Source organism: Falco biarmicus, chromosome 7 (assembly GCF_023638135.1).
Source record: "Falco biarmicus isolate bFalBia1 chromosome 7, bFalBia1.pri, whole genome shotgun sequence".
Taxonomy (NCBI): domain Eukaryota; kingdom Metazoa; phylum Chordata; class Aves; order Falconiformes; family Falconidae; genus Falco; species Falco biarmicus.
The window spans coordinates 18,773,388-18,800,338 of NC_079294.1; the positions used below are offsets into that span (position 1 = coordinate 18,773,388).

General features: G+C 36.0%; 2 protein-coding genes across 4 annotated transcripts in view; one reads left to right on the forward strand and one right to left on the reverse strand.

Annotated features, from left to right (window-relative positions):
- The window catches only part of AVEN (apoptosis and caspase activation inhibitor), a 94,753-nt gene that overhangs the window by 42,880 nt on the left and 24,922 nt on the right, over positions 1–26,951 (reverse strand). The window lies entirely within an intron of this gene.
- CHRM5 (cholinergic receptor muscarinic 5) overlaps positions 12,352–26,951 on the forward strand; it is a 47,260-nt gene continuing 32,660 nt past the window's right edge. The window contains exon 1 of the mRNA XM_056346518.1: positions 12,352–12,919. The gene's annotated coding sequence lies outside the window, so the exon portion shown is untranslated. The remainder of the gene's footprint in view (positions 12,920–26,951) is intronic.

Below are 26,951 nucleotides of genomic sequence, written 5' to 3' on the forward strand. Positions count from 1 at the left end.
CCGCAGCTTCAAGACAAGAGCTAAATGCTAGAATTTACTTTCAACTTTCAAGACATTTCTTCTTTATATTCCATTGAAAACATGGCATCACTCATCATTATTCACTAAAGAAGCAGCCATCGCATCCCTACAAGGTTATAGTTCTTATACAAGTATAAATTATAAAATTTATGAGAAACTCCTGTTTCAGATGAAAAAATATTTCAAAGTTACTATAAGTAATATAAAATTAAGGCTCACTTGAGACAAGCCTTCTATGTTTGATTACTCCAGTGTCATTTTTCTGAACATCATTCTCAGGTGAAGGTGCCTGTTTACTCCCAGAACATCAAATAAAGGGCTCCTAAATGGCCATATGTTGTTTCCACTCTTTAACTGAGGTTTGATTTAACATTTTTGAATGTATGTCCTATGGATTATCTCAAAATACTACAATAAATATTGAAGTTGTCCCATCAGCATGGTCTACAGAGAAGATGACAGTGATTTGACACACACATAGAAAATCAAATGTCTAAATAACATGCTCAACATACATTTTCAGTGACTCTCATTCCAATTATACAACTATATTCTGTTATACCAACAGTACATTCATCATCTCCTGATCAAAAGAAACCTTGCTTTATAACAGAAGGTATGTTTTATACTCAGCCATCCTCATTTGGACTACCTTCAAAGCTGAGATTGTTCACCAAGGTGTTTCTACAGATAGCAAAATCTCTTAGGCTGTTGGAGGTAAATGTCATCTTTAATTAGTTCAGCAAACAGCACTTCTTTTCTCCTAGGCAGAAAATACCGTCAGCCATAAAATACTTAAGATATTATTAATATACTTAAGTTATTTTTGCAGGTTTTGTTACTGAGGTAACAGGAAGGTGGATGATGGAGAGGGAGATCTCTGAAGCATGAATATCTCTCCATAGATCCAATGAATGATATTAACAAAAGAAAAAAAAAGAAAAAAAGACGACGACTCAAATGTCTGTTAATTGTCTCAACTAATACACAAACTAGTCTCAAAATATTCTTAGGATCTCACCAACTGATAAAAGTGTATGAAATTGCTCTCATTCCCTTGATCTGCCCCTAAAGGTACTGCAAAAGCATGGAGCTGTTTCATAGGTCCCATTTGCTTCTAGAAGGTGGTTCTTTTACATTTCCTGGGCCAGCCAATAAAAGCTGAAGTACACATATAACAGTTAACTTCTATATTCTAAGATTTAATTTCTTATTTTTATGTCTCTTTTAAACTGGGCTTCACAATACTGTAATAGTCCTCCCAGCCCTGCCCCCCCCCCCCCCCCCCCCCAGGGTTGGAGGCAGGGGGGAGCCTCTTGGCTACGCCAAAAAAATTAATTTAAGTTGTAAAAAACATGGGACTGGGACTGGACGTACCATCCTGAAAAGGCAGGTCAAAGAAACCTCCTAGAGAGGTAAAGGACAGAACAAAATGGCCACCCACATACACAGCCAATTCCATCAAAGGGTAGAGTAGATCATCATGGAACCCTTCTCCATTCAAACACCCAGCAGGAAGCAAAGCCTGACAACCCTGCAGGTACTTGAAGGATCAGGACGAAAAGAATCACGGCTTAACTTCCTGCTTTTTCTCATCACACAATCGGTCATGTCTCCATCAGACACATTTTAACTGATTAGATGTATTATTTTGCAAGTGTTGGAATTTCAGTGTTCGGCTCTATTTTCAAGTGGCAACCTAGACAACAGGCTTTCCCAAAAAGCAGTTCTCTGAAGCACACTAGAATAAAACGTAGAAAGTGCATGCATCAGGCAAAACAATGGAACTGGACAATCCAGTCCAGTGATAATGCAGGCATACATCTCTATCAGCTCGTTTAAGAGGCATGTCCCTTGTCCTATAGGTACCACAAAATGTGGCCTGAGGCTTTCTCTGTGTTTCTGCACAGCCCTATTGCCTGTCACCCAGCTCGTGATGCCCATGCCCCTGTAGTCTGCAAATCTTTAATTTTCTACCCAAGTACACTTCACACATGGGCTAACAGAAGGGTACTGAAATAGTGGTCTTTTGCTGCCAGTATGCAGGATGCAAAGAGATCATGCAATGAATAAAAGAAGCATGAGTCTTGCACTCCCCTCTGATACTTGACACTTGCGTAGATGAAAGAAAATACAAAGATTCCTTAAAAATAAGGCTGAGATAAGGCATAAAGCACGATAAGGCATAATCCAACTGACAAATGCATTCATACATTGAGTCAATCAAAACAGCACATAATGAAAAAGACAGTCTAATATTTTCATAATTCCCCAGTTGAACGGAAATGGAAGAGAATTACACTCAAGTACCATTTAAATAACTAGATAATTATTAAAAGTTATTTGGTCTTTCCTACTGTGCATTCTCAGACCAGATGTAGAAAGGAGCACTGGCCACTAATCAACAGTTAAGGGTACAAGGAACACTTTTTGACCTGTAGTTACAGTGACAAAACCAGACTTGCATGCCCAAATAGGTGTTTGAGGATGCTATTTGCATTACACCAACATCACTTACCAAGAGACTATTTCTCTCCTAGGACAACCTTACTGACAAGCTTTTTAAAATACACTTCAAAAAATTGTAACTGAGCATAATTAAAATACCCAGCATGTAAGCAGGTAAGTAATGCATTATATATAAGCTAGTTTGTCCTCCTTTTGATTACTCAAATGTTGAAGCATAGACAGTTACTTGATGGACTATGTTGCAAACAATATCCGTTATAATCTGGTTTTCCCTCCTTCCCTTAGTTCCCACAAACACAGCATCCTTAAAATCATAAAGATACATGTGGTACCGAAATACAATCTTTCTCAAAATTCTAAAGTAATTTTAGAACAGTTCATAAATTGAGAGTTACAATGTGGAATCTGTCATAACTGGTTATAAAGGAGTTCTAGTGAGTTTTTTCTCCAGTTCCCAACTCTGCAACAATAAATCTCCAGGACAGAGGGAGTGGGGGGGGGGGGGGGGGGGGGAGAAAAGAAAAATAAACCCAAACCCCTATTTTCATGGATTACCTTAGAATAGGCATCTCTTCTCTGTGATTTTCCTTTTCTTCTCCTGCGAAAGAATCCTGGTCCCTCCTCCACAAGAGGGCAAAGATGATAAAGATCAACTCCCAGGATCCCTTGATCAAATACTAAAGTGTTGACTAAAATGCGATAGAACCAAGCTATCAACAAAGAACACCTCTTCACCCATATAAAACTGCAAGCCAACGTACATCATGATGTAGGGACATATGACAGTTTCTCATCTTTTCCAATTTTGTGGTCTTTCATTATGCACTCTCAATGGTCCCTTATTCATTGATATTCCCCTTCCAAATGACAGCAATACTGGATTCCTTTCTCGTTTAGATTTTTATCATCTGTTGTTAGCACTGTTTTTTAAAAAGCCTGTGAAAGCAAGTTCATTACTTCACTTTTTCTTCTTACTTCTTGCAAAGGCTCCAGCAGATGTTTTTAAACTGGCAAAATTATAGGATTAAAATTTATAAACCAGAAAAAGTTACTTAACAGACTGTACAGTAACATAAATAATTAGCAAGAATTAAAATTTCAGTATTTTAATACTATTTTATGAATTGCATAATGAGCTAGATTCTAAACTATACAGTAGTCCTTTAATTGTTTCTGTCCTAATTATCAGGCAGCCCAAACTGTCTTTTTTGTGTACTGATTTCACTGTAAGATTGCCAAGCTTATAAAATGAGTCTTTAGAAAATTCTGCACAGAGTCTGAAAGCAGAAAGAAAGGATTCATTTTCCCACACAATACTCATATGAAAACAGACATACAACAGGAAGATTATAGAGGTTCTTGAATAAGACCTGTTTTTCTGCCTCTCATGGAAAACTTCAAGAAATCATTCATCATTCACTGGGAAACTGGCAAATTTTATTTGTGTCCTTTGCAGGATAACCCAGCTCATTTGCAGAATTTGTTGCATCACAAAGACAGAGAATGAGGACCACACAACACCACTATAAAACCACCTGAGTTATGGGTATGTGTTTTCAGATGTGTATCTGCTGCATCAGACCTACACACATGGCTCACACAGAACATTCATGATACTAGGAAAAAAAAAAAAAACAGAAAACCTTTCCAATAAGGCTGAAACATAAAGTTTGAACCTAAGCTGAACAATATAATTTCAGTGAAATGAATGTTTATCTATTAGAAATCAAAGGCATAAAATGTATGTACTACATACAATGATGTAATATTAAAGGGAATCGTTTTCAAAATTAGGTAAAACATGAAGTAAGAAGAGAAGGAATCTAATAGCTGATTGCTTTCTAGAAACAAGCTGTACTAAGGTATTTATGAATAATTGGGTTTATGATTTGTGAAGCATGGGCTTTAAAAAAAACACAAATAAACTGATTTCTGTAATTCCATTTAATTCTTCCCTTCATAAATATATGATACTTCCACTGACTAATCTCTACTACATTAGAGACCAACACAGCATGTACCCTCAAAAAAATGTAAGATCTTTTAGAACAACTTCGCCCAATAACGCAGACTTTATTAGTTCTGTTAGTTCTATACCGCTGTTCCAAAATGCAATTGACATCAAACCTCATCTTTTACCCCATTTTTCATTGACAGAAGAGAAAGATCTTTGGTACACAGAATTTCTAGCAACCCCTTATAACTAATGTAATAGCTCCACACAGTTGCATAACAAATTTCCAAATAAATGCAGACAGACTATAGTCTATCCACAGCTTGCAACATTAAACTATTCCTTTCAAGATTCCCTCTCACCTGAAGTGTACTATGAAGAACAGTACCAAGCTAATATTAAGCTAGGATTCTCTTCAGATATTTACACAAAATAAGGAAGTGGCAGAGATGAGATGCTATTATTTCTGATAGCTATGAAATCTGCAAAAGACGCAGATGTTTCCATGTTACTTACCAGAGAGAGGCCAAAATCTTCTAAAATGAAAATCAAACCAGAACACAGAACCTATAAAACAACTACGGTGAATAAACTACTCATGCTAAGGTTTTAAATTAATCCTCCAGGAACAAGGACTCTCTGAAATCCAAAGTTCCGTAAATTCAGGAGGTGGCGTGGGGAGGGAATAAAAGTAGAAACTAACAGAACATGATAGGAGAACCACCACAAACTTCTGTAAAACCTAGGAGAAGAGATGCAATTTGCAACTACCATTATGATGTATCTTTTTAAAAGTACTTTCTTTATTCAGCAGTTAAGTGTTTTTTCTTGGGACATTTATAGGTTTTACCTCTGAAACTCTCCAAAATCAATTTTGTGAATATGATTTCCAAAATATAATAGAAAATGGCTAAATATTAACCAGATCCTGGAGGGAAAGGGGAAATTATATTAAAAAGCAAAGCAATAAAAGAATGGTAAAACATCTGGACATCAGAAATCCAAGCAGAATATTTCACCTGTCTAGATTCAAACAGAAAGTCTGTGCCAAAGGCATCAACGAGCTTTTAAAAAGCTGTATTTTTCAGTTGAGAAGTACGCACAATCTTTCTTCAGGTAGGATACACTTCAACAAATACCTTCTAAGTAGGACAATTTAATTAGATTTAGTATATTCAAAGTTTAAACTAGATATTCTTTTAAAAATAAAAGCAAAGATACTGACCTTTGAAACTAATAGCTACACTTACTACGGACTATTAAAATCAAAACAAATGAGTCTTTCTTTTAAAGTTACATGTTGCTGATTTTTTTTTAAACATCAGTCAACTGAAGTGATACAAACAAATGTTTAAATACCTGCAATTAGATGTTATTACAGTGAAGAAGTGACATAGATGAACTAAAAAAAGAACACACTTGCTTCACGTTTAAGTGCTTTTATGCAAATGACGACTTTAATTTGAAGTAAAATAAAAACAATAAGGGATTAAGAACAGAAGAAAGTTTGTTCCCTTGAAATTTATGAGTAATGATACTACATAGCAGTTTCTAAAATTGTGTAACATACTGTCATAGTGTATAACTATGACATTATGTCATGATGTCATACATCAAAAAGGCATAGTTTTATTTTAGGGGCAAGTGTCTTGCAGTACATTTGGCAATATAGGATTTTTTTAAAGGGGGGGGGGGGGGGGGGGGCGCGGGGAACCCCCCACAAATCCTCATAAGTATCCAATCCATAAACATTCAGAGCAGCAAGTTGGTGTTGTGCCTTGTAAATTTGCCTGAAACTATTATGTTTAAACAAAAAACAAAACCAAAACACAACGACAAACCATAATCCATTTGGGTGAAGGGAAGTCCTTGAACAACTCGTTTATCACACTCCTAGTGGAATCACTTGTTTGAGAGCACAGAGCAGATCTAAATCAGCAAATTATGTAACTGCTTAGATGGGTCTTCCAGTTTAAACAATCTCCAGATTTCAGAAAGCTGCATTGAAGTTATGCACAATTCCTTGGTAAAACTATACAACAGGAACTGTATCTATAATGAATAACTTTTTTCAATACTAGCTTTTGTTCATAGACTCCCCCTCTATTCTTGCATTTCAAAAATCACCCACCATATAATATAGCTAGCTGTAATTTAACATAAAATTAATTATAAATCTATTGAAGATGTCAAACTCTTATTTCTTAAAGGGATATGAAATTCTCTTATTGAAAAGGTTATAGTTTTTTTACTTCCCAGAAAAGCATCATGTTCACAGTAACCTTTTAACTAACAGGAACAGATGGGTATAACTGGATACAGGCGTGACGGAGCATTGTGGTAGAGCAAAAGAACATGTTGATTCTCATACCTCTGGCAGATGGGAACCAGTCAAAATTAGTTTTAGACTAAAAATATTTTGCTACTTCTTGGTAAAAAAAAAAATCCACACACCACACACTGGAAAGAACATGCTATTTTATACATGCCATCAGAGATCAGACAACAGCAGCTTTCAAAAAGTTGGTACCGTACATAAAAGCCAATTACATAGGTTTACTGAATGACATTTTTAAGCCTGTGAATAAATTACAAATTCCTGAAAACAGTAGCTTATAATGGAAGTGCTAACACAACCTTAACTAGAGCAGCAAATGCACTGCTATTATGAAGTTGTTATGGCAACTAGAATGATCAAGTTGGGAGAGAAACAGGAAGAGTGTGCATAAGCAAAACTTCAAAATCTTTGACAGCACCCCCCACAAACTTTTCTAAAATTGTGGTCACAGCGTTATCACTCCTTACCTTTACAACAAAAAACTGAACTGCAAAACTTCCCATTAACACAGATGGGGGGGGGGGGGGGGGGGAAGAGGTTCCATATTAGTTTAGTATCTAAAACAAGTTAATCTCAAGGTCATAATCCACCTGGAGCATGCACGTATTAATAGTCTTCAAAAATAATGTCAATTGAAAGATATCTGGACAGCATCTGCTGAGCACATATTCAGATATCACAAGTTAACAAATCACAGTTATGCAAAACTGTTCGATCTTTGATAGTTTCATAATTTGTAACCAATCTGAATAGTTTAGTAACAGCACCCTGCTGTCATTTGACTAAATTAGACAGCACGTTCACAAATACTGATCTGTTAATTAAAATGTGATTGCAAATATAACTGAAGCTCATATATTTGTGAAACAGTCATTACTTATCCATCCTAATAATGTGTTAGACAAAAGCAGAAATCTTTGGGTGTTTCCAATATTAAAATAATGGGAAAAAACCACAGCAAGGCAGTCATGTTCTAATACACAAAAATGCACAAAGTATAATTTATAAAACAGTTTAATTAAAATCTCTACCAGCAAGTTGGTTACCTTTCCCAAAAAAACATTCTACAGTTTAATTGCAAGTATTACTCCAGTAAAGTATCACTGAATAAAATTTCCAACAAAATGTTAGTAGCAACTAACAGTCCTACAAATAATGTTAAATCATTATCATACATTTTTATTAAAGCACTCTGTCAAAAATACATCTACTCGCAACAGTTCCACTAGAAAAGCGGAAAACAAATTATTTGTCTTTCTTCTCAAAGGATTTCGTATTAAAGTCACTTTGTCTCATCTAAACTTGACTTCCATAACTAAAATCTAGGAAACACAAAAGCCCTTCGATGTCTGACATGATAAGAGTTGTGCTAAGTACTTACACTCACTTATTTCCTAGGTAACAAAACCTCCTTTTCTTCTAAGCTATCTCAATCCATTTCTCTTTTGAGTTTGCTGTTCTACACCAGTTTTCAGACTAAAGGGAAAAAACATTTTATGAGTAAGTCTGATTTTATAAAGAACAGTCTCATTTTAAGTAATGAGAAAGAATTTTCACTGAGAGCTACCAGATATGCCTATTAAATTCAAAATAATTTTAAGATTCAGGTTGTCATATTTTTAAGTTTAAGTCAAACATTACTCAGTGTTAATTATCTGATTGCAAAATTTTAAAGCTTTAAAGACTGTTTTCATTTATACAGGCATTTATTGATATTATTTTTTTTAAGAACCACACAATGTATTCTATATTGATCACTGACAACTACAGTTTTGCAGATTAATTTAATTTAGCTGGAAGGTAATCACATATTCCACTGACAGAACATAATTATTTAGTCTGCAATAAGAAATAATTATTCATATTATTCATATAGGCCACAACACCCCACGCCACCCCCCAAAGAAAAAGTTAATAACAAATAAGGTTGAAGAATAAGTAGGAGAGTAATTTTGTTCACAAAAGCAAGAACTACTTCCAGGCAACAAAAGAAGCAGCAATAACGATGACATTTTCTTCAGAACATTAGCTCTTCAGCAATTTACAAATTCTGATAAACACACCACTTTTCTCTGAAAAGCGACCACTACAGTTATCAAGTCGCTTGAAAAAGGTAATCATACAGATCTATAAAAGGTGAATGACAACATTCAGGAAAAAAGGTAAAAATGGGATTTCCATATGCATAGCTGTTTGTTAGATAAATGATAAATACTTGATAAAATTCTCAAAAAGGAAAATGCTTAGAAGTGTTCTCTAACACAGTATCTTATTTTTTTTTCAAATTTATTTGCAGTACTAACATTAGTGGTTACCACACAAATTTATAATTTGTAAAAACTTTTCATTGAGGTATGGCTTTACTGATCACTCAGCTTTATTAGAAAAATGTTTTCCCTAATCTATTTGACAAATTACTTCCACAGAGTAGTGGTAACACTTGGCCTTTTAGACTTGAAGAATCTATAATTATTAATCATAAATGGACTAACACAGACAGTAGTACATGGTTTAATATTATTTACAAAGCTATCAGTTTTGATACTGTAAATATCAAATCTCACTGAGATTGCAATAAAATTTCAGCGAGCTTTCACCTCAAATACTCACACACTTAAAATGTAGAACATTCTAAAAGAAAACTGACTTCTGTGCTTACTTCTTATGCAACTTCTAAAAAGCAATCTTCTTAAAACAGGTAAGTGCATTATTCCCCCTAGATCTGATTTTCAGGTGCAGAGCTGCAATACATTGTTAACCAAAACTACACAGTAGTTATTTTGAGGGGTTTGGATCTAACATGTACAGACATAACACCACTCACAAAAACCAAAGGGAACTGAACAGAAATCTGTCCAAGAAATACAGGACTTTTTCCTCACTATAAATCAACTTTTTGCAGTTGCAATGCAGAAAACAACATGCTTGTGAACCAAATGAAATGAAGCAGAGGGGTGTAGCCAGTCCCCTGTGATTCCTTGCTATTGGTTTAGAGGTATGAGAAACTCATGTCAACTGATGTTATTTATGGACATGGAATCTCTCATCATGCCACTTTGTGAGTGCAAGATAACCACATCCTGCAAGAATTAATCACATACTATAGCACTAACTGTGACAAAGTAGACATCCAGACATAAGAATGACTATATGGAGCCTTTGGAGTTTATAGTTGGGCATGCTTTAAGCTTTTGCTACTTCACTCACCAGCAACCCTCTCCACTGGATACATTATTTACCTCCTTTATTTATGCATGTTATATAAATATAGCTTATTCCTGTTGTAGCCTGACCAAACAGAAAAGATTTTCAGAACACTATGCTAAAAACAGAATTTTTTCTCTTCTTTGTAATATATTCAAGGCTGAAAATTTTAACCAGCTTTGTCTTCAGCATTAAAATTCTCAACACCAATCATCTCCTTATCTTAGACTCAGATTGCACATCACAATGTCAGATCACTGTCATCCCCTAAACTTTAACATGCCACTTTGTCCAAGCTTATCCTCAACTCCAGGCTAGAGACAGCAGAATACTTTTGATATTAATATACAAATAGCTCATCTTATGTAGTTTTGAAGGCAGGGGGGGGAGGGAGTGGGTTTTATACATATATATGCATGTGTGCACTCACGCACATATATGTATTAAAAAAAGACTATTATTTTGCACTTCAGGACTTCTTTTGGGGATAATCACAGAGCAGATACTCGAGTGCTCTGTTTTAGGATTTGCAAGCGGGACTAGTGTTTGTTCTTTGTCTCCTGAAAGATTATCTGAGAATACAAACTGTAAAATGTTGTATTATTGTCACACACACGAAGATTGTGCCTTGTCAGATTCCAGCTACTTGGAAGGGTTTCACGAGAATCAGCACCTTTGGAAATACCCTAATAAATTTAGGACACTTCCAGTTCAGGTTAGGCTACAAACTCCAGATGTTCATTTTTGAAGACAGAAATCATGAGACAGAAAGTGTTAATATTATTTCAGGAAGTATGCCTCATTCCAGTACTTTCAGCATGGACTTTACATCATGTACCCATTGTATCCTTGGCAACTCAACTCCTTATCTAAAGAGATAAGATTGACAGCTTACATTTAAAGTTACAGCCATTGTATGCTACTGGGCTTGGACCTTGCTACTACATCTGGAGCTAGATAGGATACAAGTTAGAGACCAAAGGTATTCCAAAAGTTACTTGATGTGATATAAGGGCATAACTGTGCTCATCATTACTGACTGGATACACCAAAAAAGCTTTAACCAGATGCTCTCCATCAATTCATTGCAAGGAAGATGAAGATAATTTTGCTGTTTCAATGGAACAAGACTAGGGCAAACTATGAGAGGTTCTTCATACTCATAATCAACAAGTACAAACCCATAGAAGTAGTGCCTTCTCCCACCATCTTTTTGGTATGCTTCATGTTTCACCTTGATTATAAAGTAAATAGCCTATTTTCTTTCTCTTATTTTATCATTTTATCTCTTCTTCACCTTCAACGTACAGAAGGCAAAAAAAGAAACAAACTGATTGTAAACATTTTCTTGTCAAGAAACTAAAAAGAAAAGTTACAGTAAATAATGTTCCAAGGGGAGAAAAAAATGAAACCATATTCTAAGGAAAAATTCCAAATGTTGCATTATTTTCCCCACAATCAGCATACGTTGCCCCTAACAACATAAGTACAGTGAATGAAGATTTCACCAATTGTATTTTAGAACAGATTTATAAAGGGCTTATGCCACATTAAAGTGCATTTTCCAATATATATTATTTCCTACATATTAGCCTCAAGAGAGTAGTTATTTAACATTAAATGAGAGAATTTAAATTCCTAAATTAATTAGAAATGGATTTGAGTCAGAAAGTCTTTGTTTAATACAAAGTGTGTAACAAGTTTGAACATCACCTTCGTAAATGAAAAACATTTTTTTAAAAACATTCAGGTTTCTTTTTGCAGTGGAAAAAAAGAAAGCAAACAAAAAAGAGAAGACAAAACCCTCATCAATGTGTAGACTTAATCTGCACATTAAGTTATAAATGAAAAACCACAAGACTACAGCCAGGTTCCCCAATTGAAAGGCTACATGAAGCAGAACACAAACCACGATTTTTAAAGCAAATCTTTTAGAATATCTTTTTGATGAAAAGCTAGCTATGAATACACCTTAACCCGAATGGAGTTTTTAACCCTATGCATGACATCTACCATGTCAAAACAACTCTGGTTCATTTTACTTGATTATATTCCAAAATAGCAGTTTTTTCCTGGATTCATTTCTTGATGGCAAGCTGTTCAAACACAGAGCACCTATCAAACCTAATATTATCATCTGCTGCTTATTTTCCTAGTAGACACTGCTGTCCATCAGAAGAAATAATTAATGGGTCTATTATGTATGAAAGCGTCATCCTGTCAGTTCAGTGACTGGATTGAATAGCTCATATCTGCTACTCATTGATGCCACGCGTGCTCACTGTCCTGAGAGATGACAAAACACTACCCCCTTTGGGATTTTTTTTCACCCTCTGTTCTAAAGCAGCATTTCACATCTGTGTCTGACAGAAGCATAAGGAGCTGAGAGGCGCAGACCATCATCCTTCACAGAATAATGTCGCATGGGTTAAAAGTTAAGACCTGATGTCTGCTGATCCTGCCTATTTCCTGCAAAAATCTAAAACATGAAGGCTACCAAAATGTGTAGGGAAATAACTTTTCAGTGTTGGAATAGCTGCAGAAAACAGATGGAAATTACTAGATACTAAATCTTTAAATGTTTTTTTAAATGGGTGAATATTTCAGTTAACTGGGGTCAGTGCATGTGCCTTTTTTGGGGGTGGGGGGGAAGATGCAAAGTTCACAGGTTCTTTTCCGTTACAAGATCAGGGCAGAATAAACAAAAATGCTGAATGTGGAAGAAATCTGATATTGGAGATACCTGGAGATAAACTGGAAATAACCAATACCACAAGACGAAGCAGCAATGAACAACAAGATGCTCTGGAAAAAGAAATCACAAGACGAGAGTGCACAATGCATTTCAAACAGAAAAAGCTTCCTATCTGCTGAGTGAGTCTCAGTATGTTCTGACAAGAGCACAGATAAAGCTTCAATCAAGTATCTCCTAGGTAAGTTTTTATTTTATATACTGCTTTAATTCTTTATCACATCAATATATACTTTAATGTATGGACAATAACTCAATGAATTTGAAATATTTTATACTGATACTTAAGTTCGAATTCTTCTATGACAAACAGCTGATGCTCTTAGATTTCCTATACTGGTCAAACATCAGCTGTCTTTTGATATTAAGGTTATTCAAAGGAAAACTATTAAATGCTTTCTCTCTTGACTTATACTAGACTGAAATATTTCCTAAGATTTAAATCCTGCAAAATATTTTAATACATATTTCCATGCATGGCTGTTTAAGAAAAAAAGAAATTAATAAAAAGCCACGCTTCTGTTAATATCACCAAAAAACATGTACTGTACTTCATTATCTGTTTCATCTAGCAAAGCAAACATCTTGCACCACAGCAATAAATTTAAAAGGGTATCTTTTATTATAGGATTAATCTTTTTTTATATAAAAGGATATTAAAAGAAGCTAGAACTGTTGGTTAGTTATTTATGAAAGGTAAACTACAGCACAGTAAGGAAACAGCACTATGTTAATACACCCCAAGGTACTGTGTACAGAGTTTCAATAAGCAGATTGGAAATCAGTGCCCCCGTAAAACTATAAAAAAAGAAGGTGCAGGTCGCCAGTTATTTCACTTACTTGCAGCATCCACTACATAAGCCACAGACATGAATTCCACATGGAAATAATATGCAAAACATTTTAGAAAGAGATTCTAACATCTAATAGGTCTTGAAAAATTAACACAGCATCTGTTAGTCAAAAAACTACACTTACAAGTCATGGACAAAGGTAAAACTGCTCATACACAAAAAAACCCCACACCCCTTGAAAGCGAAAAAGCATAGTCACATACCATTCAACACTCCACTTTATAGTATCACATTTGTCAATTTTGTACATAATACTAGCTTTGAGAACCTGTATCTTTGTTTCTACTGTCTTTTACTGGTTTCACACCATTCTTTCTATTTACTAAAGATGTAATATTTCTTTTTCCAGCATTGTTTAAAATATCTTTCCTTTGCTTCTCTCTGTATCACTTCCCTCATTTCTATTTAACACGTCTTTCTTATTTAAACCTTAATTCTTAATCCATCAACTCTTTTCCTTTTTTTTTTTTCATGTTTTTCTAACTTACTAAAACAATCTCTCTCTCGCCTGATGCTTGCTGAAGGCAGACTAATTTGCCATTCACAAACACCTCTTTGAATCCTTTGCTTATGCACAAAGGGTTTATGAATTCTACCAAGTGCTAGGAGACTAAACTGACTTACCAAAGATAGAATATGAAATTAAAAAACTTAAGTTCATACTATGCTGAGCCTTGACTCATATCAAGAGTCAACAACATACTCCCAAAATAATGGAAATCCTACCAGGAGAGATATGTGAAACAATTTCTGCAGGAGAGGGGTCATCATCTCATGTTTATTCCTGTAGACTATTTGAAATTCCTCCTACAAGATCCCACCCTTGATTGTCGGGGGGGGGGGGGGGGGGGGGGCGGGGGGAACACTTTCTATTCTCTAAGTCTTCTGCTTAATATAGGCAAAAAAGTTTCCATTATTCTAACCCTCTTCCACTTTCCGACTTGCTGTATTTGACAAGAACTTGACGGGAATTTTTGCACCTATTATTCAGCCATTTTGTTGCCAACAGGTTCCAGCTTCTCTACAACATCCCCAATTTCTCTCCTTTTGTAAGTAGCTCCAACTGCTCTCTTCACAACTGCTCCATCAAACATAGCTCAATCTTTTTTTCCTACGCCTCACTTCACATATTACATCAATTCAGTAAGAATTCTTCCTGCCTCATCACTGCTCCTATACAACACGCACCGATACTTTTGTCTCTAATATACCAGGAAAAAAATCATCAACTAAGCAGTAGGTTCTGTACAATACAAACCAAAACAATATAGCTATAAGTTTCAATGGCACCAGTTCAAGATTTCCGTAACTTGAACCATCAAAGCCTACTACAATTCAGTAACACTTGCAACCAGCAGCTGATGTAATAAAGCTTCTGTCAGCTGTTCTCAGAAGACAGCTATCTGTTGAATCTGGTTCAGAGTCAGAATTAAAAGAGAGAGAAAAATGAGAATTGTAATTCAAGTTTTGATTCTCCAGTTACCGCTCTCGCACTGGAAAAGTCTTCTTACCTTGGATGTTGTGTGTGAGTTTTTGCCTCTTTTTTAAAAGGAATTGTTTATCTCACCCATAACTGCTAGCCAGCATGATTATTTAAGAAAAATCAGTTTATTTTTCAATGAAGCTCCCAGAAAGCTTATTCAAAACTTACTGTTTCAGAAACTTCTAAACTTGGAGTTGCAGTTAAGACTTTTTAAGCTCCCTGTTGAAAATATAAGGTGGCTAAGAACAAGTGGAAAGCTTGCTTGTAGGAAGGAAAATTGTCAAAACTAGTATTTTTTAAAAGACTGTATATAACTATGTAATTTTTTAAAATAAAAGGTAGATCTTTATTTTTTTACATGTATTCATTAACTATTTTTAAGTCATCAAATGTTATTTTTAATTTTAAGTGCCTTATCCCTCACACTTATCTTCAAAGAATTCAGATGCATTAATATAAGTGAACAGTTAATCAAGTTCCATAACCTAAATCTCTATGCAACCAGAAATAAATACATCACAGAATGTTTTCCAAAATGTGTAATTATGTAAAATCACCTCACCTGAAAGCAGTGACTTGATATTTATCTTCCACCTTTATCATAATCAGTTGTTCAAGGATCACTAAGCATCTGACAAGGGTATCTTTTTCATTTCCTCTCTGCATTAAGTTGCTTGTCTACATGAAATGAGTAAACCACATCACAAAATAACTACAGTCAATTGCCTAAAGAGAGTACATCTGCTCAGCAAAACAGCACGCATCATACATACAAATGGGACCCCCTTCCCAACTGATTTAGCAGATAACAAACACTGAAGTGGCCTAGCATGGTTTAAGGAGCCTTTTAGAAATTACGTGAATGAGACACAGACCTAAGGTCTAAACTGCCCCTTCTGGGTAGTTATCAGCTAAAAGAAATCAACAAGCAGCAGTAGACTTGTAGGTATATGCATTCCTAAACTGTTGGCCTATCTTCTGCATTCACTTCCATATCTACTCAAGACTATTATGTCACAGGTAAAACATGAGATACTTTTACACGTCCATATTTTTGTCAAGAGATATAACTTATATAACCTAATAGAAAGCAAGGACTGAAATACAAAACTTATGCTCCTATAGCTAAGTCAGTGGTTAAATATAGCCATTTCACCTTGAATTATGAATCAACAAAAAAATTCACCATGTCCATTTGCACCTCTCTCAAGTCCCTTCATTAAATAAGCTCTCATCTCCAACAGTTACTGCAATGAGAAAAAAGGCACTACAACACTTTAGGACCATTTACACTGTAAATACATGCAGGTAATACCATGCAGTATTTCCAACCACATGTAAAGAGACATCTTCCAGAAAGCCAAATTGATCAGTATTAGTTAAATTCATACCGTTTTGTCATGGAACAAACGGGCAGAACTGGGTCAGGTAAAAACAGTTTACAGCTACAAGAGAGAACACACAGTGACAGAAGTTTAGCCCTCTATCAATACAACTCTGACTTAAAGCGAGAGCACCAGGGCTTATATGTATTTATGGCAGATAGGAACTGCTTTGTCAAGGGGCCTGGCATGGCAAAGCAGCATCTGCATCGGGAAGCTTTGTTACAGCAGGTACAACTGTGTGCTCCTAGTACACAAAACCTGCAGCCCTACAGCCTTGACTTACACCTGTTGAGCTCATCCCCCTCTTGCTTGTGACGTTGCTGGTCCTTGATCAGCTTTTAGGTCCAGCAAGGCCTACCTCCACACTTTGAATCTTAATTAACCAGCTTTTCCATTCTTTTTTTCCAGGACTGATGTCAAGCATGCGGGCCCACACATACCTAACTCATTCCATTTGATAACATTTTTTCAGTACTCAAGACAGACATTCTTTGGTCTTCTTCAATATTGCTGCAATTATGAGATATTTAAATACCCACGTGTATAGTCTGCCCCATTAAGTGGTATTGATGCTTTATCAGGAATTCAACTTGTTACCTCCCTATCAAACAGTGGTGAAGTCAGCAAGCTCACTGAAAATATTAAAATTAGAGAAAAATGAATCCTTTACAGGACCTCAATACCTTCCAACAGTCTTTAACTGACACCACCTCAAACTTCAATTATTAATTTATTGATTCTGCACATTAAGAACAGGGAAGAAAGAGAAAGGTCACACCAGACTGAATCAAGAGGCTCCATATAGCCCCAAATCCTGCACAGCAGTGCCCAACAGCCTAAGTCTACGGAAACCTGAGAACTGAGCACACACACAGGGACACTTCCTCAGAAATATTCTGCCAGCCTCTAGCTATTTGTAGTTCAGGGATTTCTTGAGCCAGAGATGATGTCTTATTTATAAGATAACCTTCGAAGTTACTTTTCCTGTTGTTTTTTAAAGCTGCACAAAATCTAAGCTTCCACAAGATCCTGTGACAATCTTCCATATTTAATTATGAGTTAGATCAAAAAAATCCTTCTTTCTTTGTTCTGATTTTGCTGCCAGCCCGCTTCATTCAATATTCCCTACTTCTTGCACTAGAAGAGACAAGAATAATTTCTTATTCACAATATCCATCTTTCCATGATTTTACGGACAGCTACACCACACTGTTCTCAGTCATCTTTTTTTGAGGCTGAAGACCTCTGGTTCTACTCTACTGGTACCTTCCTCAGCCATGCCTCACGTGTAAATTCTTCCATAGTGTGAGTCATCCTGCAGCCCTTTGCTGTACCTTTTCAGCACTACTGTTTCCTCGTGAAGCCTCAGGGACCTGAATCTGAAGGAGTTACACAATATACTTCTGTCAATGGTTTATATAGTGACACCATCATGTGTTTTCTGATTTGTTCTCGTTTGTTTTCTAATTTCTAGGGTTCATTTGCTTTCAACTATTGAGTTGTAACAATCACTTCAGATGTCTTTAAATGTGACGGAGGACTGTTTCCACACACACACACCATATATGTCACAATCTTCATCTGCACTGAGTTTAATCCGTCATTTGTGTGGTTTTTTTCTGCAACTCTCTGAAGTCCTCAGGCTATACAGAATTAGAGGGGAATTAAGATGCATACCTTTAACAGTGAAGGTAAAAGCACATCAGATCAATCCAAAAGCCCAGCGGGGACAACCTTCCAAGAGCTCTGGGGGGTTCTGTCACTGAAATTGTTCAAGTCAAGACTGACAATAGTTTTTGACAGTTGCTATACTAAAAGACATGCCCTAATTCAACCAATAACTAGTTCATAACTTTCTCTGTTGTGACTGCTCATGTTACCCACAGACGTTCACCCAGTCATAAATGACTTCCTTGGCTTTGTAATCTGTGAATTTTACTGGCTATGTTGGAGTTAGACTTCCATGCACTTACTAGAAAGAACCTGGTCCACCGCTTCTCAAGTCAGCAGGGGATTTGAGTTAGGGAAAGAAACAACAGCAAGTGTCACTTCCTCAAATTTGCCCCAAACCTTACTGAAACTGATTTTTTTAATTACGTTTGCTAATTCACATATTTTGCAAGTTAAAAAATGAAGGAACTGTAATTCAAAGATGTTTGTTGGTAGCGTTTTACCTCTAACATCTAGAAGCAAACGACGGCAAATATTGTGCCACCTAACTATATACATTTTAAAAAGTTGCAAGGAGAGGATGAAATAGCACCATTTCTAAGTTTAACAGTTCCAAGCTGTCAGAATTCAGACACAGAAAAACAGTCTAGAAAAAGTAATTTTCTTAAACACCTATACATACTTTCCTTAATAGGCTGTTCAAGAATTCTTTTACCCATTGTAATGTAAATTAGATAAATCACCCCTAATGCCATTATGTGGACGTCATCTCTTACTGACTGATATTGTAGGTGTATGTTATCACTGTCAACAAAATATACCTTGTCCATGTTACATACTCCCTGGATTAACCTACTGTGCTTTCCTTTCACGATTAAATGAATTCTAGTCACATGAAATTACACTGTCAGTGTAGCTGTTCATTACTTCGGTTTTCAAAAATGCATTACAGCAGCTTTTTACCATATAGCATAGCTTGCTCAGTGAGCTATTTTTGTAACAGAACAAACTTATTTCACTAGTCCTTTTTGAATGAAATAATTTCAATTTACAACCAGTCTGGGAGATTGACAGATTTCAGGAATGTAGCTCAATATATTTTATTCTGGAGACCTAGGAAAAAAACATTGTCTATAGCATCTGTCAACCATGAAGCATTTGCAACTGTGAGGTAAGAATTATTTTATCTCCCTGCAACTTTTTAGCATGAAATTTTTTAATGTAAAAATTTAGACCATACTCTTTCCCTCCACCAAGTAAGTTTGCAAACACAGGTCTTTAATTCATACTCCAATTTTCCTTTCCAAAGGGGTTCCACTGTTCACTTCCTCAGTTTCCTATAATCAATGCAGCAGTAGAAAATGGTAGCATGTTAAAATACTTTAAAATAGAAAGGTTTGCAAAAGGAAAACTCCCAAGAACTATTATAGGACTCTACTATTAATAAATGAATAGCCAAAAGAAAATTGTTAGTGTTCAGATGAACAGACACAGATAAACTATTTTGAAGTACAAGCACTAAAATAATCACTAGGAATTTTTTGTTGTTGGGGTTTTATTTTAACACAAAGATAACATGACCAAATCAAACACTTTGGAGACTTTAAAATGCATTGTCTCTATTTGAGTATTACTTTACAGATGGATATTTATAAAGATCAATTTTCTTTGACAAGCTAAAATGTGCTTGTAAGTTACAGGTACAAGATCTGATGCATTCAGATTACATTTCTACAAGTTAATTTAGTCATCTCACACTTGTAGGCAATTTTCCTCTAAGTGACTAGATTGTTCTCAGAGATTTCTACTCCTTCTTTCTCTCCCTCCTCCTCTTTTTTCATATTCAAATACAATTCCGAGAAATAAAGGTGTCTGTGGGATAGAAAGAGGATGTATAAAAATAAGAGTAAGCGAACACTTAATAAGGCATTGTGAATTGAACAACAGAAAAAAGGTAAAAGAAGGGGCAGACAGAATCATGTGGAGTTACAGAATAAAAAATTTAAAGCCAGAAAGATCATAATCTCTTATATGCATCAAAAAATTTACTTGCTGTCAATATTCGTACTGAAAATGTATATCAAGATAAATCAGAAGTAGGCATCTGGATTTAAACCAATACATATGCACCCTACCACTGAAAAAGAAGCTCTTGCTTCTTCCCTACCAATACCAATTCTGGTATTTCCCCGATTCCCCAAGATCCTTCACTGCTCACCAGCTGTTGCATGACATGTTCCTGCCAACTCTTTTGCACCATCCAGGCAGTCAAATTGGGCAACTAGATCCATATCTGGTGATGGGCCAAATCCATAATATCACTGAAGTGATTTTAAAACTCATTTCTTCAGAACAAGGGAGGTGATTTTAATTTATTGTCAAGAGCAGAAGCAAAAGATAAAGCAACTTCAAATTCATTACATTTTTACTGATAAGAGCTGCACAGCTGCAGAACAAACAAAACAACGAAACCAAGCACTCCTTAAAAGCAAGAGAAGAGGCATATGAGAAACAGAACACCGATATCCACTAGGTTCCTTCTGAGAATGTACAAAAGGAAGAAAAAATCCAAAATAAATTATAGCCACTTTCATTAGAATTCATGTTTTAGTAGTGACTGACATGATGACTAAAGCAATTAATAATTACATATAGAAATACTTCAACACCAAAAAGTCATAAAATGAAGCCAATTCACAAATATAACTGGTAACAGCTACAGACTTTCTTCTCTGCTTTTAATGTGCAGGAGCAGGGGAAGCCCATAAGAGTCCACTCTTTCCAGATGGAATAAGCAGTGTTAGCCAGCCCATTTTTGGGCACATTAAAGTATTTTGTTACTTGGGGTAAAAGTCAGTTTCTCCACTTATACAGAAGTTATTTTTTGCACCAAGCCCCATCCGAAGTGACAGATAACACCTTAAGATGAAAAGGAACATGCACACACCTTACATTCTCACTGTTGTGCCAGTGACATCATGTCCCTTTCAAACACAGGTTAAACAAAACCACTGGTAAGTGCTGGATATAATGCCTTGTCAGCTTTTGTCCTAGGGGTAAAGTAGCCCTGAACAGGGCGCCTAAAAGGTATAGCAAATGTATTGCTGTTTTTCTTAAAAGAAAAAGTATTTCAAGATAAGAAAGTAAAAGGAAAGTGTGCAAAAATTAACCATGTCCTGAGGTGGGGCAGAGGTGAAGGGAAAGAGAGAGAGAGAATGAATGCTCCAGGCCTGAAGAAAGACTTCTAGAATAAGTAACCAGCACCTACAACTTACTCCCTGCATACAAAATAAGGTGACAGAGAGCAGGGCTTGTTGGGTGGTGGGGTGGGGGGTGTTGGAGGGTCTTTTATCAATTTTAAATACATAGTTTTCCAATAACTCCATTCTGCCAGCATTTTCCCAGCAGAAAGTTAACCAAGTCTCTCAAATAAAAATTTCTTTGCTATAAATATCTGCAATTACAGCCTCTAGCCTTTATGACACAAAAAAAATTATGACACAAAAATCAGTGGAACGATATCATCCTATTAAAGCACTCCCATCTTGAATTAGTTCTTCCACATTGCCCCCTTACATTTTGTAGCTAACTGATACATACTTCTCAGTGACATTTTCTGCATGTTGAAGCACACACACATACTCAAGAAAATACCACGTTATCACCGGCCGGTTTCAATCAAGAGCTTAAAAAGAAATAGAGAGAGTATGATCAGTTTCACAATCCAAATTATCTGCAGCAGATTCAGAAATACCACGCTTTATAAACCGAGATGATGAGTGTGTACTGTCAAAGGAAGGTCATCTGATTCACATTCCAGTAAAGGTTGAAAATGAGTCAGAGCCAATGAAAACATAATTCCTCCCCACTCGCACCCTATTCTGTCCCTGAAATGTGCTTTTCATTAAAAGAGTTTCTAGTTCACAATTTTACACACGCAGAGGGTTTACTTTGCATGAAAGGACAACAAGAGTTCCCTCGAGGGTGGAACAGACAGTTAACAGAACTCTGGTTTTGAAACAAAGACTCTGACAAGGCTCAATAAACCTTTGACATTCTTCCAAGAAAATTACCCCCACCTAGACAAAAAATTAAGCCCTTTGGGTAAAAAAACAACAAATCTTTTAAGTGCTCAGAAGAGCCATCTTCCTATACAACAGCTAGAAATGCCAAAGATGCCACTCCCAGGAGAGCCAGGAGTAAACAACAGGCAAGAGAACACAGAACAGATGAGAAGCCAACGTGTGATTTGGACAGGTATAAAAACATGGAGCAGGGGAAGGATCAAGAGAAAGTGCAAACTAGAAGTTGGATGTAGGAACTGGGAACTCTTGAGCAACAGGATGAGATCAGGGAAAGAACAATGGCAAAATCAATAGGTATGACTCTGAAAGTATTAAAAGGGGAAGAGAAGGACTAGGAGAGCCCAAGCGATCAGCAGCAGACATGAGGAGGAATTTCAGGACCAAAATGGGGTAAAAAGAAAAGAGGAGCCACAACTGAGCTTAAGGAAGACATAGGCACTCTGTGTCTTTTAGAGCACTGCCTGCTCCACAGACCTTCTTTCACTCCAAAACCAACGTTTAGCAACAGCAGTATACTCCCTGCAAACAAGTTTCTGAGAATCCTGCTAGAAGTATAGTTCTGTCAGCCTCTTCTGATGGTGGTTCACATGTAGTCTGATCACAACACTGCTTTGGAGCATCCGTCAATGAACAAGGAAACATTCCTATCACAGTTATTTTGTTTGTAAACTGATATTAGGAATCAATCTATCCTTATGAGAAACAGAACAGTAAATGAAATCTGGCTTCTGCAATTAAACCGATCTGATACTCTTATCATCCTTACCATAAACAAAAAATTCTGGTTTTATAGAATTTTACAAAATTTCTATTTCTATTTTTGATTTCTTTCTCTAATGTAGGCTGCTGAGAGATGGAACAAAAATATTACAATTAAAACAAACACAGCTCCTCCAAATCAATCAACATCATCTAATATTACCATAGAAGTAATATCTACTAACATCATTATTGAAAAAGAACCAATACTTTACAGGCAAGCAAAGAAAGTCCCTGCTCTAAAAAGCTTACAGTCTAATTCAGGTGATTTAACAGTGGTTCAGAATCACAAGTGTAAAAAGGAATCCAAACAAAAAGGCTAAAATCAATCAAAAGTAATATATGGCAACAAGGAAAATCGCAGTTCATAGAGTAAAAGGAAAATGCAAAGGAAGGAGGAAAGGCAGAAAATAAGTAAAAAAGTAAAAATAGGAGAAAGGGAACAGGAGCATAGTAGCAATAAGATACCGAATTTTGAAAATGAAGACTGGAAGACTAAATTTATGTCTTGAGTGCAAGAGTCAAAGTAATTCATTTTTGTTTAGAGGATTTCACTGGCGGAAAAGTCCAAGACAATGATGTGGCAGAAACAATGATAACCAACAGGAGGCCTAGTCAGACAGAACTGGGTTTAGATCAGGGGTCCTCAAACTATGGCCCGTGGGCTGGATACGGCCCCCCAGGGTCCTCAATCCGGTCCCCGGTATTTACAGACCCCCCCCGCCAGGGGTTGGGGGGGGGGGGGGGGGGGGGCGGAAACCAAGCAGCCGCAGATGGCTGCCTGCCACTTCATTCGCGCACGGGCCCCTGTTTAAAAAGTTTGAGGATCCCTGGTTTAGAGGTATCATTTAAAAAAAAAAAAAAAAAAAAAAAAAAGACATGACTAAACACAAGAAACAGTGAATCAGGTGAGTAGATATTTTTAGCTAGCTCTCAAACCCACAAATTCAAGTAGTGGACATGAAAGAAGCAAGACAGGAATAAGGACAAATTGTTCCATATTTAAACTTACAGATTTGTGATTTCATAACCAAAAGATACCTAAATATATGGTATAAATATACAGTAAAGATACCATCAATAATATACAGTAGCAGCAAAAGATTAAGGCCCAATATTAGAGAAGGATGTCGGTCAGAAAACTTTAGATTTAGAAATCTGGAACTTAACAAATAAATGCATGACAACAAGGTGTGAAAAATTAAAAGAATGGGACAAAGCTTACCACACTGATTCTAATGAGAACAAAATTTAACCTCTTTAGTATACAAATCTTATTCTATCCGATTCTAAATCACAAAGCATACAAATCTCTCTGAAAAACTGAAACCTTTCAGATTTTTCTTTCATTACCATTAGTTTTGCAGTACTATCACTGACACATATTGTCACATGTGATATATGGTCACATAGTTTTAAGATATCAGAATGTTAAAATGAAAATAAGAAATGTTATTGATATGCATTCAAGTCATTGAATCACATTATACTTCTATACTTCAATCACACAGTTTTGGTTACATTTTAGATAAAACTTGGGGGGGGGGGGAAGGGAACAGATATGAAAGCATATATAATGAGCACGAATTACCTATTACAAGAAAATTAATTTATTGAGAAAGTGTAATTAATATTTAAAATCTGGCACTTCCTATTTTTAGTTCACAAAAAAAAAAAAAAGGGACAGCTCATTTGATTAGAACAAAAAAAGATGAATTTCTGTAACATTAGGAACAGTTCAGGAGGAAGCACAGAGCAGATGGAGAGCCAGCTTCCACAGATGCCAAGTCCTGTGATTTTACTGCAAATCTTTATTGTGGAAGGTTTTTTCTGTTTGTTTGAGAAAGTTACTTTGGCTAGGGAGGAAAGAGGGAGAGGCTGAACTTCCATTGATTTCAGATATCAACAGGTATATAAAACAGCATCATCTCTCGTGGTCTGTCAACAAGTCCAAAGTTGCAGATTGCCCAGGGTGTAACTCACAACTAAAACCTTTGCATGTGGAAATGAAACCACTTGGTAAAGAGCCTCCACAGCTGTGAAATGTTATCTGCCACATCACCATCAAAAAGGAAAGGAAATTTCTGATGTGCTGGAATGAGGCTACAAGCAGAAGCAGGAGAATACAGCACATCAGGGAGGCTCAGAGAACATTCATGGAATCAGGTAGCAAGGAAAGAAGCAGGAGGAGCACATACCCTTACCTGTTTATTTCAGGAGCGCATATACTAGGAATATTGAGGTGTCCTATTACCAATCCTTAGTTGCAACATTGTAATATTCTTTCAAGACCGGTAACTTGGTACTAGTATCTTAAAGCTGCTGGTGTGTAATAAGGAGTAACCAATACCTCTATGTTCTAACAGAGCTCACGCCACCTCGTGAACAGCAAGGACATGAAGTTTTGCATCTGTTGAATAAGTTGTACTAGTTGAAAACATCTGTTCATCATGCAGTTATAAAGACACGCAAAGAAGAATTTAAAAATACTTTCCACTACTTTTTGCAGAGCTTTCAGAGCTGATAAAAACCAGTTCTTCACTAGTCTAGATCTCTCAATGGTATAAGAAACAGAGATGCAGAAACAAGAGTTCTGTGGAGACATATGGAGACAAATAATTTCACAGAACAAACATAAACCATAAGTAGTAGAAGTCGGCAATCAAATACCCCTGATGTATACAATAATCCAAGTAAAAATGATAGGCAGTTCTGTAAAGAAACCTGATTTTCAGCTATTCTCTAGAATTTTAAAACTCAAAGTATTCTTTTTTAGCATCTGAACCACGCCCTGCCATTGCCATTCTTTTTCTTTGAGCAGAATTAGCACTGAAAAGAAGAAAACTCATTTATTCTTCACTCACTCTGCCTTTTTTTTTTCTTCCCCAAATCTCTGTCAGTATATACTTAAGACAGAAAAGTTGAAGGAAAACCTATCTTTAACATAAGCCTTGCTCCACAAGTTTATCTATTCAGTATTTTGAAGACAGCCAATAGTTTCTCTGTGTTGCTAATTCTCATGTATGTACTGGCCACAAAAATGCAGCAATATATTGCAATAGACACATCATAATTAAACAGAGAAGTCCAAAAGCAGGAGGTTATAAAACCCAAAACAACAGTTTATTAGGAAACAGAAAGTAACTGCTACCTCACAATTCCTGTACTTACTGTTCATTACTATTATGCTCCAGTGACTGTTCTTTTGACTTTTATTCCACATTTCCTATTGTATTTAAGTGTTAGATATCTACAGAATGTATATGTATTCTTACAATATCAAAACCATTGAGACAGTTTTGTTTGAACTACACAGCATTACTCTCTTACCCTTTAAGGCCATCAGAATTATTCAGCCATTGCCAAAAAAACAAAAGAGGAAAAACTTATATCCAAAAATATGTTTTTTCATCTTGATAATCATCACATCCTGCAACATGACAGCACAGTCATTTAGGTGTGCATGCTGGCAGCTTTTGGCTGCTGTACTGGTAATGCCTACCACATTTAAAGGAAATTGATCAGGTCCCTGGATACATTTTGATCAGCTCCGTAATGACATTTTAAAAGCATACTTTTAAACCTAAAGATCTATTCACAACCAAAAACCTAATATAGGACTTAAATCTATTTTGAAACAATTAACCTTCACCTGCCAAAAAATGAGGACAGTTCTTCAAACCTCACAAGATTCTTCTAGCAGAGTAAGGTTATCCTATCACTTCCACTTCTCTTGATCTTTACGCTTCAACAGCATTTTTACTAAATTGATTCAAGATGTATTCCCTGAAGGGTTCACAATGGACTTGTAGTTTACATCAGCTAAACATCAAAAGCAATACAGAAAAGTTTGCTTTGCTATATTCAAGGTTAATTATAAAAAAAAATAAAATCCTAAAAAAAAAGAGGAAAGAAACAGACTTAAGAACTAAAGTTTTCACCCTGCTTTACACACAAATATAATAAGCCTTGACAA